This window comes from Somniosus microcephalus, chromosome 10 (genome assembly GCF_052327205.1).
Source record: "Somniosus microcephalus isolate GS21.2 chromosome 10, FLI_Smic_1.0, whole genome shotgun sequence".
Lineage (NCBI taxonomy): Eukaryota > Metazoa > Chordata > Chondrichthyes > Squaliformes > Somniosidae > Somniosus > Somniosus microcephalus.
Genome location: NC_140996.1, coordinates 23255476 through 23269192, shown reverse-complemented (window position 1 = coordinate 23269192; position 13717 = coordinate 23255476). Strand labels below are relative to the sequence as shown.

At 47.1% G+C, this 13717-nt stretch overlaps 1 protein-coding gene across 5 annotated transcripts in view; it reads left to right on the top strand.

The window, feature by feature from the left end:
• The window catches only part of klf12b (Kruppel like factor 12b), a 301662-nt gene that overhangs the window by 76334 nt on the left and 211611 nt on the right, over positions 1-13717 (top strand). Inside the window, exon 1 of one of the 5 annotated variants that reach the window (XM_085998492.1) lies at positions 1384-1832. The exons of the other annotated variants lie outside the window; for them this stretch is intronic. The gene's annotated coding sequence lies outside the window, so the exon portion shown is untranslated. Of the gene's footprint in view, positions 1-1383; positions 1833-13717 lie in introns of those variants that run through there. 5 annotated transcript variants of the gene reach the window in all.

The following is a 13717-nucleotide window of genomic DNA, read 5'->3' as shown; positions in this document are numbered from 1 at the left end:
GTGTTTAATAAAAACAAACATCTGTGTCTTGTTTTTAACAGTTCGATTACTTTTTCAGATTTCGAAGTCTACAAACCCTCTCTTGCCGATGTAAATCTGCAAAATGATTGTGTAAATGTTTAATGACACTCATTAGAAGTTGGAACTGGAGAGTGTATGAAATCCGAAAAACATTTCTTAACTCTCCAGATTTCGTTACTAAACTGCAAAATTGCAATTTTTGCCGTTCGGATTTTTGATATTAGAGTGCAGTCCTCAAAAGGATCCATCGGTTTTCTTACTTATTGGGTTTTGTTTTCCCATCCTTTCTCTTCCCTGCTTCCTGTGCTGCTTTGTGGTTCTAATGTTTACTGGACTGACTCGTGCAAATCCTGAAAGAATGAGCAAGCTGGTGATCTTTCTTCTGCTCCCAAAAAGAGAACAGCGGTAAACGTGCTACCTTTGAGGACGGGAGGTTGGGAAAGAAGCTAAAATAAAGACACGATGATAAACTAAATCAGGAGTGTTGGGCAGTTCTGATTAAAACAACACAGTGTTAGCAATGTGCCCAGTTTACTGACAATATCCATACTCATTTGAACTGCTGGATTACTGGTTATTTATTAACTTCAACTGGGCTACGTTCAAGAGAATTTATTTTACTGTAATGCTTAGCTGAGAAGGATAGATCACATAACACGTCTTGGCAGCCAGTGAAAGAAAGAAAGAGAAAGAAAGAAAGAAAGAGAAAGGAAGGAAGGAAGGATGGAATGTCCTTATTTTATTTATATAAAGCACCTTATCACATCCTCAGGATATCCCAAAGTGGTTTACCACCAATGGATTAGCTTTAGGTTTAGTCACTGCTGTTATGCAGGCAAACACGGAAGCAAGTTTGTGCAGAGTAAAGTCCCACAAACAGCAAACAAATGACAGAATAATGTTTGTTGTGGTGTTGGTTGAGAGAGGAATACTGATTAGGGCACCAGGAGATCTTTGCATCGGGCCATGGGATCTTTTACATCCACCTCGGCAAGTCACTGCCTTAATTTAATGTCTCGTCTGAAAAGCAGCATCTCCAGCAATGCAGCACTCCCTCGGTACTGCACAGTAGGTCACAGAGTGGAATTCGCAGAGCATTCACATGCCCGGCCTATCAGTTAGGAAAGTGGGAAATGGAAACCAAAGAAGAAACTAATTAAAAGTAGGAAGGGGGAGGGGATTTTTCTTTTAGATGTTCTTGTTTCTGAGGTAAACATGAAAAGAGATTTGCTGGACAGTAAAATGTCTGGTAGAGGTGTTTACAGACTCAGTCAAACTCTGAATAAGCTCCTTTCAATCTTGCTGCAGATATTTATTATTTTTACAAAATTATTTGAAGCTGCTATTTTTTTTTCATGATTGAACAGGAGCTGCTTCAGGTTACAGGGTTGGGTCAGTCTGAATGAGACATGTTCAAAACCGTTCTTAAAGCTGCTTTGTGATTAGGTGAGAAGCGCATTTACAACAGGGGTACCAATGCAGACTTGCTGTTTCCCTTTCCCAAGATGGAGAATCTTGTCAAGGCGTTGGACTCCGTCAAGCAGCCCAGCAAAGAACAGAAACATTTTCTCTCAAATCTCAACTGTGGAAGGTGGGCTTGAGTGACAGGCAGTCCTGGGACTGAAACATATGATCATGTGTTTTGAAAGGCAGGCAATCTACTGCCAGTGAGAAATGTTGACATATATGTGATCGTCAAGCTATAGCGCTCCCACGTACTGACATTTGGGACTTTTACTGACTGAGAATACTGATCCGTAGAACATCGTATTCTGAGGCACTTGTGATTTAAACAGAGAAACAATGAAACTGTAAGTAGAGATCGACTGCCAATTCTTGTTACGTCAGCGAGTATGTTGACTGTTAAGCAATTACATAAATGGTGCTATCTTTTGTGAATGATGGTGTGTCTGTCTTGTGCTTCGAGTTTCTGCAACGCACTGCTGTATTCACTTCACTTAATACGATTCAAAATTGGGAAAATATTCCTTTGCTGTTTTTCTTCCCCAAGAGAAGAAATAGGTTTCAAGAAAGTATTCAAAGTGCAAGTGTATCGTTCTGGGGATACTGTTGCTTTAACAATGACAGCATTACATTAAACATTATGCAGCCTGGCTGATATAACAATGATGCAGGTTAAAGGTCCCACTATCAGCTTTCAGTCAAACCCAATTATCCCATTGGGCAATAAACATAGAAACATAGAAGATAGGAGCAGGAGTAGGCCATTCGGCCCCTCAAGCCTGCTCCGCCATTCAATGAGATCATGGCTGATCATCCAAATTCAGTACCCTGTCCCTGCCTTCTCCCCATATCCCTTGATCCCTTTAGCCTTAAGAAATATATCTAACTCCTTCTTGAATATATTTAATGAATTGGCCTCCACTGCCTTCTGTGGTAGAGAATTCCACAGGTTCACCACTCTCTGGGTGAAGAAATTCCTCCTCATCAGTCCTAAATGGCTTACCCCTTATCCTTAGACTGTGACCCCTGGTTCTGGACTCCCCCGCCATCGGGAACATCCTTCCTGCATCTAGTCTGTCTAGTCCTGTTAGAATTTTATAAGTTTCAATGAAATCCCCTCTCATTCTTCTAAACTCCAACGAGTATAAGCCCAATCGACCCAATCTCTCCTCATACGTCATTCCTGCCATCCCAGGTATCAGCCTGGTGAATCTTCGCTGCACTCCGTCCTTGGCCGGAATTTTGCCGGCGCTCAGAGTGCGGGATTGGAGCCGGGTACGCCATCCAAATCACAAAGATTGAGAGCGGGTCGGTATCCCGCTGTAAACCCGCCTCCTTGTCAGTTTCCCAAGTGTCAGGTCTGTCATCCCTGAACAGACCCGGCACCAAGTGGCAGGTCAACCAATTTAGATGCTTAAAAGCTTGTTAAAAGGTAGTTAAGCACCATTTTCCCATGTACTTAGCATTTTATCAGGTTTTTAACGAGGTTTCCGGAGAGCAGGTATCACATCAGGTAAGTATGTCGGCTGTTGTGTCAGAATGGAATGATTTATTTACTAACCTGACAGCTGCAAATCTTCTGTGAAAGCTCCCAGTTCATAGCTCTTCACTTTCCAAGGTTAGAAACTGTTGCTTACTGCATTTGGAAGACAGATTGAGCTTTATGCAGCTTGTAAGTGTTTGGAGCAAACTCTCTATCCAGTGTCACCTCATTGGAACAACCTATTTCACCATTGACAGATTACTTCTGTCATCTCAACCTCACCTGCCATCTATTCCATCAGCATCGGTGCCCTAGAAAAAATCTCACCTTGGTCCTCAGAATCCCAACACGATCAGCCCCAACGCCAGTATCACCAGGCACACCAGCAGCACCAACATCTACACCAACCTTCTCCGCAATCAACTGATGCTGCACAGGACACATGGCATCAACACCCATGCACATTGCTGCCTGGAATGCCAACGATGGCCTCACCATGTCCAGATTGACTTCACTTAACACTGTACACCCTGGCTGCCACATGATGCACCAAGTTGGCACCACCCACACCAGCACCATAAAGCATCCCTACAATGTCCAAGCCATTCCTTTCACACTCATCACCATTGTGGGGGGCGGGGAGAACGTTATGTCTCACCATTCAGCTGAACTCACTAAGACACTTCCAAAGGTGCACACAAATCTGTCCAAGAAGGCAAAGTTTTGAAAATAAAGATTTCAATGCTTGACAACACATTAACAGAAACTTTACACGAACATCGGCTAAAGCACACAAGTGCCTACCCTTGCGTGTTGTTAGTTTGAATGATTGGACAAGGATGAGTGTGAGTGTGAGAGTTGGCTAGTGAGATGGGGAAGTGATAACATAGATAGAGTGGAGGTGTAAGGCAAGTTGGTGTGAGTAAGGATGTGCAGGAGTAGGGTAGGGAAGGCAGAGTGGTGGGGATGTGATGAGTGGCACAGCAGGATGAGGTAGAGTGTGGCTTTGCAGTAACATTTCATGATCTACTGAGATAATTGAAAGGTTTGTGTCACTGCAACCTGGTTCTCCTGACCACATCCCTGCTTGTGCCCTCCTCTGCAATGTGCATTGGTCTCCTGGGGAGGTCTCTTCCGCCCATGGGAAGGGAAGAGGACCTCCCTGCGTACTGTGACTCCCTCCATAAGCATATGGAGGGAGTAATGGGAGAGCCTGGGTGCAGCCGTGAATCTTTGTGCAGTGCTTGTCAGTGTTTGCAGCACCTCAATGCTGCAGAACACTGACAGCACAACTGTCAAAATGAATGTGGACATGGGCCCCGATTTTCTGGCCGCCGTCGGGCGGGTTTTCAGGCGGGCGGGGGCCGAAATTCGCAGAAATAGGGGGTCGCAACCCCCCCCCCGCCTGATTCCCCGCCCTGTCCGACTTTCGGACCGCCGTTTCTCCGCGACCCGAATCAGTCCCGCCTGCCGCTGGCGGGACTGGCCGTCGGGACCCTAATCACCAATTATTGGCATGTTTAATGCCATTTTAAGGGGCCCTTGCTATTTTAAGGGTTCCCCACGCTAAACACGCCTGCGGGGAACCCCGCTGATGAAACCTGGCGTGAAGCTTGCCGGCTTGCTTGCTGTCAGCTGCAGGTCATTCGGGAAAGCTGCGATTTAAAGGGACAGCACTTGTATGTTGAAGGACCTTGTTGTTGCAGGCTTGGGGCTACTTCTTCAGGGCTTAGGCACAGCTGTGGAAGGTTGGAGCCTCCCACACTTCTCCAATGTAATCTCCTGGGAAGCCCCTCTCGCCACCCTCACTCAGCGCTTCCTCAGCGGAGGCATCTACGAGAAGCATGGGATGCCTTTTTTTCCTTCCCTTCTTGCCATTAGAGGATCTCCAGCAGCAGAGGCGGCAGCAGCAGAACCAGGAACAGCAGGATGAGCAACAGGAGCACCAGGCTGCTGCTCACTCACCTGAAGCTGCACAGGCCAGAAGGGGCCAGCGCTTGGAAGTGGCTTGAGAGCACCTTGCTGCACTTTAGGGGGCCATGGGGACCCGTTTCTGCACTGGCAGTCCTACTCAGAAGGACTTCGATGAAGGTCTGGTTTCTCTGTTCAACAGATGGCCAACGCTCCTCAAGAGATGTCATTCTCTTATGAGCACTCACCATGTTTTCCGTACCCTGGCGAGTTATCTCCTCCATGGAGGTTGCCAACCTTTCCATGGTGATGCGTTCCTGCGCCAATGACTCCACAAAGGCTCTGCTCATGGTCGCTATGGACTCCTCCATTCGCTCCACAATCGCAGCGACCCTGGAGACAAAACCTGCCAGAGACTCCTGCATCTGTGCATGGAGATCCATCACCTCTTCTCTTGCGGATGGACCCAGAGGCAGAGGGTTGACATGCAGCGCAGCTGAGCTGGCAGAGTCCTGCGTCCTCCGATGAGAACTCTCCACTGCTGTCCCTGTCTCCAGAATCTGCTGAGGCTCACTTGTGAGCTGTGAAACACCAGGTGACAACACTACTCTATGTCCAGAAGGTCCCCCCGAGGTGTGAGTGTCTGCGTTGGTGCTGGGTGCGCTTACTTCTGCTGATGCTGCACCCTCAGAGGTTGGAGCTTCCTCTGAGGAGTCTGGCTGCACAGCCTCTTCCTCCTCCAGAGTGGGGACAGGGGCTCTGGATGGTCCTGTGGGGGAGTAGAGGAAGGAGCTAGAGATGTGATGCCAAGGTTACATGCACATTCGAGTTGACATCTGCTGACACCTGCATCCATGCAGCCTTGGTCTCAGTGGGAGGCCTCTTCCTGCCTGACCTAGGGAAGAGGACCTCCCTGTGGGCCCTAACCCCATCCAATAATGCCTGCAGTGAAGCTTCGTCGAATTTGGAGGCAGCTCGGGGTCTGGCACTGGCCACAGCTGCTGCAGGCTCCTCTGCCATCCTGTATGGTTCGTTTGGATGCCAACAGAGGAAGCAATGCTTGCTGTGGACCTTGAAAGCACCACGAATGATGACATCATACTGTGAGGCTTTCTGACTAGAAATGGACAATTAGCAAGGCTGTCCACACGCTGGAAATTAATTGGCCACTTGAGGGAAAATTGCGTGCAGCTGGCTGACACATCTTTTGTGGGTCAGAACCCCACATTCGGGGAATCCGACCATTTCCCACACAATCCACAAAATCGGGCCCATGATTGTCATCAGACCCACTTCCTATTAACTGGCCGGTAACCTCGTAGGGCAGGCTTAACAAGCCCCATCAACGGAAAGTCATGTTGGAGGCCAGGATCGAGACAGATGCGAGGTCCCCACACGCCACGGACGTCGCCCGCCACGGACCCGCCGAGGTTGGAAAAATACAGCCCCTTGATTCAGTTCATGTTAAAATGTTATTTCCTGCTCCCTGTGTGACAGTGTCTCCTGTCGATATTTTCTTGTCCTGCTCAAATACAGTAAGATTATCAGATTGAGGCAGTTACCCAGCCCAGTATGCTGCAAATTCCCTGCCCCTCACACTCATGTTATCAGTCAATAAAATCAAGTTTTGGAAAAGGTCTTGATTAAAACAGCAGGTTTGTGAAAGTCAAGTGTTGTGTTTATAAAGGGCACAATTCTTCATCATGCCATAGAACATTGGAAGTGGGAGAGTCCATAACCTTAAATTTGGAGCTAGGCCGTTCAGGGGTGATGTCACGAAGCACTTCTTCACACAAAGGGTAGTGGAAATCTGGAACACTCCCCCATTCCCCCCCCCCGAAATAAAAAAGCTGTTGAGGTGTAAGGGGTTTTCTCCGATTCTGGTCCCCCGTTATATACACAGTTCTTGGCGTTAGGGTTTATAAGAACAAAATACACACGGCACAGGGCTTTGGCTCAACCTTTGATTCATTCATTTATTGAACACACACACACAATTACTTCCCCAGTATAAATCCCTATGATTTATATTAGACTAACAACCCCAAAATACAAATCCCTACGCAAGGGTCATTTGCATTGACACAATATGACACAGTTAAACCCATCCACAATTTGGCTGTTACATATAAAGTTACCCAGACCAAATCACAAAACCCTTATTGCGATCTGACTGAAACTCACAAACGTACTCAGACTCAATCACAAAAGCCCCCCGCTATGATTTGACTGAAACATACAATCACCACTCCCGATCAGCTGTCTCTTGGAGTTGATTGTCGGCCCGAATCTTTCTGTTCGCTGTTCTGCCGTCGGCTTCCCACACCACTGTCTTTGAAGTGCCTTATATTATGTCCGTGTATAATTGAGACACGGACAGCAGGAGTTGATCATAACAAGTCTTTACTGAATGGAGACAATTGGGAAACTGAAACTACAGAGGGCTGCTGGCGCCTTTTATACAGGGGTGGTCACTGCCGGTACTGCAGTCTCAGACCAGTTATTCCCTTAAAGGTACATACACAACAATTCCTCCCCTTTTAGATAAACAGTACATAACATTCATTTAACAACTAAATGATAACTAATTACAATCACAATTACGGTTGCTAGATACATTGGTTGAGGTTAAGCAATTATAAGTTCAGTCTTTGAGGAGGCTTCCTGATTCTGTCTGGATAACGCCTCTTTGGGGTATCAGGTTCTTCTGGCAAGGTTGAGTCGGGATCAATGTCGTTGTTTGGTTCATCTGCTTCCAATATCACCGATTCTGCGGTAGATGCAATTGGTACGTCGGTTTCATCGCCAGGTGTATCAGATCGTGGTGTGGAGTTGACGTTTTCCAGTGACTCTAGAATCTGGTCAGTATGGCGTCTTACAATGTTCTCTCCAACGTCCACGGTATACATGAGAGGTCCTTGCCGTGTACAAATCGTTCCTGGCTGCCATTTCTCTGTGCGGTAGTCCCGGGCCAACACTGGTTGACCTATCTTAAAACTCCTGGTCGGTCTTTCATTCATATTCTGAAACTGCCTGTTCTCCACATCTCTTCTGATGTTCGGCTTAACCAGATCCAAGTGGCATCGTAGTCTTCGATTGAAGAACATCATGGCAGGAGTTTGGTTGGTAACCGCATGTGTCGCATTCCGGTAGGCAAACAAGAAGTTGTCCACCTTGTGTTGTAGGGGTATATCTTCATTACACATTGCCTTGATAGCCTTCTTGAATGTTTGAACAAACCTCTCGGCCAATCCATTAGTGGCTGGATGATATGGGGCGGATGTGTAATGCTTAACACCATTGTTCTTTAAGAACCTCCGGAACTCTTCAGACACAAACTGTGGTCCATTGTCAGAGCAAATCTGTTCAGGCAGCCCATTCCTGGCGAATATGGTTCGTAAGACTGTGATAGTTTTTTCTGTGGTGGTTGAGGACATTTTTATTACCTCTGGCCACTTTGAATGTGCATCCACCGCAATTAAAAACATCGAGCCCATAAAGGGACCAGCAAAATCAATGTGCACCCTTTGCCATGGAGATGAGGGCCACTCCCATGGATGTAGAGGAGCTTGTGGTGGGGCGTTTTGGACCTTCTGGCATCCTGTACAGCTCTTGGTCATCTCTTCGATTTCTCTATCGATTCCCGGCCACCACACAAACGCTCTGGCTAAGTTCTTCATTTTTACCCCACCCAGATGACCCTCATGAACCTCATTGAGCACTCTATCCATCAACTTAGGTGGAATTACTACTCTGGATCCACACATCAAGGTTCCTCTGCACCCTGACAGCTGTTCTCTACTCGGCGAGAATGCTGGCAGCAGTGGTTCGCCATGTGCTGGCCATCCCTTCACCGTTAAATCATAGACCCGGGATAGTGTCGGGTCATTCCATGTTTCCTTTTCTATGCTTGCATTCGTCACAGGGAGACATTCGACTATGGTCGAGTGGAATATCTCCATTGGATCCACTGCAAGTTCTTCTTCCACCGTCGGCAATGGTAGGCGCGACAATCCATCAGCATTCCCATGCTGTTTAGTTCCTTTGTACTCAATGTCATATTGGTGTGCCCCTAGGAAAAGGGACCACCTCTGTAGCCGTTGTGCTGTCATTATCGGGACGCCCTTCTGAGGGTTGAAAATGGAGACAAGAGGTTGATGATCAGTTAGTAGAGTAAATTTTTGACCGTCCAGGTAGTGATTGAACTTCTTCACCCCCCACACTAGGCTGAGGGCCTCTCGGTCAATCTGGGCGTAGTTACGCTCGGCCGAAGTTAACGAACGTGACGCAAAAGCTATCGGCCTCTCTAACCCATCAAGGAATTTATGTGTCAGTACCGCCCTAATGCCGTAGGGAGACGCATCACACGCCAGTCTTATCGGTAGTGATGGGTTGTAGTGAGCCAATACTTCTCTTGAAGTGATTAGGTCCTTACTCTTCTGAAAGGCCCGCTTACAGTCATTGCTCCATTGCCATGCTACTCCCGTTCGTAGTAGGGCGTTCAGTGGGTGCAGAATTGTGGACAAATTCGGTAAAAACTTATGGTAGTAATTCACCAATCCGAGGAATGACCTCAGTTGCGACACATTATCAGGCGCTGGGGCCTTAACAACCGCTTCAGTTTTGTCAGGGGACTTATGTAACCCCTCTTCATCAATCACGTGGCCACAATACGATATCTGTTTCTTAAAAAACTCGCACTTGGGGCGGTTGGCTCGTAGCCCATGTTCACGTAGTCTAGTGAGCACCTGTTCTAGGTTGTTAAGGTGTTCACTCTCATCTTCACCTGTCACTAGGATGTCGTCTAAGTAACACTGAGTCCCCGGAATCCCTTGCAGGACTTGTTCCATCGCTCTTTGCCATATCGCCGGAGCTGATGCTACTCCGAATACCAGTCGATTATACTGGTAAAGACCTTTGTGAGTGTTTATCGTGAGATACTTCCTAGAGGATTCTTCAACCTCCATCTGCAAATATGCTTGTGCTAGGTCAATTTTTGTAAAACGCTTCCCTCCAGATAGTGAGGCGAAGATATCTTCTATCCTTGGAAGAGGATATTGTACTGTGTGAAGGACTGGGTTCACCGTCACCTTGAAGTCCCCACAGATGCGAACCTTCCTTGGCTCCTCAGACTTATTGTTTAATGTTTTCTTCATGACAGGAACGATGGGTGTCGCCCACTCACTCCAGTCTACCTTAGATAACACGCCTGCATTCTCCAGATTCTCCAGCTCTGCCTCGACGGCTGGGCGAATTGCATATGGTACTGGACTTGCTTTGAAAAACTTGGGAATTGCATTCTCCTCTATTTTTATCGAGGCGGTTACGCCTTTAAGAGTTCCCAGTTCTTGTTGAAAAACCTCTTTGGCGTCAGCTAAGATTGTTAACAATCGTCCAGGAGTGATGTCGTCATCCTTTTTACCAGCCACCGTCAGTGCCTGAATGGAGTGCCAGTCTAAACTTATCTTTCTGATCCATTCACGTCCCAATAACGGTGGTCCACCATCTTGCAGAATGTAGAGATACAATTTCCGTATTTTCTTGCCGTTGTATTCGACAGGCACCCTTATTTTTCCTCTGGGGTATACTTTTTGCCCCGTATACGTCCTCAAGACAATGGATGGCTCTCTCAAGGGTATGTGTGAGAATAGCCGCTCGTAGTCTCGTCGATTCATGACGGTTAGAGCTGATCCTGTATCCAATTCCATTTTGACTTGGGACCCTGCTATCGTGAGGGTGACCCAAATGGTTCGGTGATCCTCTTTTGCGATTACGTTGTGAAGTTTGAGACAGCTTAGTCTCTTGTTCCCGGATTCACTATCGCTCATCTGGTCTTCGGAACTACTGTCCGTCATCTTTTGTACTTTCCTGTACGTTTCCTTAGTAGCCTTTTTGTTGTCGTTGGTCTTCTTCCCAGACCTGCAAACTCGTGCAATGTGTCCCATCTTTCCGCATTGCCTGCATATTTTGTCCTTGGACCAGCAGTCCTTCTGGTCATGGTTAGTTCTGCCGCAGCGATAACATTTTGCAAATCCCCGTGTCAGTTCGTGGGTGCCGTATTCCCGTGGCTTTTGTTGTATTTCCGCAGCTCCCCTTGCTGCTGCTTCGTACGATACTACCACGCTGAAAGCCTTATCTAGCGTCAGCTCTTTCTCTGAGAGTAACCTCTTCTGGGTTCCTTCACTCAGGAGTCCACAGACAAATTTGTCCCGTAGGGTATCGGCCAGTCCTGCTCCGAACTGGCAGTGCTTTGATAGCTTGCGTAGTTCCGTAAGGTACTCAGCATTGCTCTCATCTTTATGCTGAGTTCTCCTGTGGAATTTAAATCTTTCTGCTATCAGCAGCGGTGCAGGGTTTAGGTGTTCCTGTAGGATAGCAACAATTTCGTTAAAACTCTTCGCCTTCGGTTTGGCTGGAGCAATCAGGTCCCGCAATAGGCCGTACGTTCTTGCGCCCATTAAGTTTAGCAGTACTGATGCCTTTTTCTCATCGGCTATTTTGTTTGCCTCGCAATATACCTCGACTCTTTCCACATACGTGGTCCAGTCCTCTATTGCATTATCAAAGGCAGTGATACAGCCAGTCTTCGGCATCTTGGAAATCTAAAATGGCGCCTCCCGCGCTTTGCCTTTTTCCCCGATTTAACAAAATGGCGCTTCCCACGCTTTGCCTTCTTCCCCGCTGGGTTAAGATGGCGCCTCCAGCGCTTTGCCTTCTTCCCCGCTGTTGCTAGCGCTGCTTTCCGTGGTTTGCCTTGCAACCTGCAGCTCCTTGCGGCTTCCTGCGCGTTTTATATATATTTCCTTTGTTATTTTATTATTTTCCCGTCGTGGAACAACCCTGTGGGACTCTTGCCTCCCTCTTCTCGGGTCTGTACGCAACCGGCTTCGTAGCACCGGCCGTGCCCTGTGTGCTCCACCCTCTCTCTCTCCTCTTCCCGACAACGCTGCTCGGCCCCGTTGCAAGCCACCCGCTCGAGTTCTAGACCGTCGCAGTCCAGGAAGGATCAATGTACTACCTGCCACCAGCCCGATTAGCTGAAGCACCGTCGACAGGAACCAAGCCCCGCTCTCGACAGCCTCTCCTGCAATCTTCAACTCCGCTGACTCAGGGGAGGATGCCCACGGTCGACGCCCGTTTCTACTGCTTCTTTCTTCCTTCTGGCCTCGACCTCTGCTCACTTCGCTTCAGGAATTGATCCCAGGAGGTGGTGCAGACTGTAGGTAAGTTCGTATCTGCTCGTCGCCAATATTATGTCCGTGTATAATTGCGACACGGACAGCAGGAGTTGATCATAACAAGTCTTTACTGAATGGAGACAATCGGGAAACTGAAACTACAGAGGGCTGCTAGCGCCATTTATACAGGGGTGGTCACTGCCGGTACTGCAGTCTGAGACCAGTTATTCCCTTAAAGGTACATACACACCTTACTTTAAACCAAAACCAACTTGCAGTATCTCCTGGCCCCTCCTGAATTGTTCCTGGTATTGTCCATTGATTTGAGATATCTTTCTGACAATGCAGCCTTCCCAAAGTGACTGAATATGCGAAGTTGTTGGTTTCTGTCAGCATTCGTATTCAAATGGTTCAAGACCCGGCCCATTGTCTAGGCCTGCACTGAAACTAGTTATTCGGGGACCATGGTCTAAGGTGGACAATGTAACCCCTTAAGGTACATGAAATCTTGTTCAGATTTTAGATTCGTAGTTTCGGCTGCAATGTTTGAATTAACCATTTACTGCCGAGCCCTTTTTGCGGGCTCTGCAGTTCTGGGTTTTTATATTTCATCGTCCAATATTTTTACCATGGGCGGGGGGGGGGGGGGGTGGCGGGGGGGGGGTCGGGTGGAAGAATCGACCCTAAAAGGCTGGGGGGGTCAATTGAAAATTTCAAAACTGAGATTGATAGATTTTTTTTGTTACAGAAGGTTATTAAGGGCTATGGAACCAAAGCGGGTAAATGGAGTTGAGATACAGATCAGCTATGATCTAACTGAATGGCAGAACAGGCTTGAGGGGCTGAATGACCTACTCCTGTTGCTATGTTCCTCAGTGAAGTCATCTTTGAGTTTCTTTACTCCTTGTTTGCTCCAGATATTTTTGACTTTGTATTCCACACTACTTGTTAGTTCCCATTGGTTCAGAGAAAGCTTTCACTTGCCTAGGTACCTAGATCAATTCATAACTTTCCCAAGGAACAAGCAGAGACCCATCTTCAGGTTATTCTTTCAGAAGAACAAACACTGCGCTAGGCTTCGACTCAGGCTTCAACCATCAAACATGTTTATTAAACAGGAAAAGAACAAGAGAATTGTAGCTGTAAGGTAACGTCTACTTTTGTCATAGTCGTGAAGCTCAGCGAGCTCCCTCTGTAGTAGAAAATAATAAATAGAAGAAGGAAATCAGTCAAAATTTGCTTCAATAAGTCATAAAGACAATGAGGGGAAAATGTTGTGATTCTCTGCATTTTGAAATACTCAGCATTAGTCCCATTAGAGGGTCAGTGTTTGCATATTAAAGGCCTGTGCTTCAGTTGAAAGTTGTAAATCGGTAATGGTGAATTTGCAGCACACACCTACATTAGCAAAAGGTGTCCCATTTAGTGGCACTTGGGAGAAATTCCCCCAAACACAGCTTGCAACAAGACTTCAAGAACAGTCAGCATTGAGGAGAGAGAAAGAGTTAACATTTCGAGTCGGTAAGGGTCCCCGACTCGAAACGTTAACTCTGTTTTTCTCTCCTCGATGCTGCCTGATCTGCTGAGTGTTTCCAGCATTTTCTGTTGTTATTTCAGATTTCCAGCATCCGCAGTATTTTGCTATTGTTCAAGAACAGTC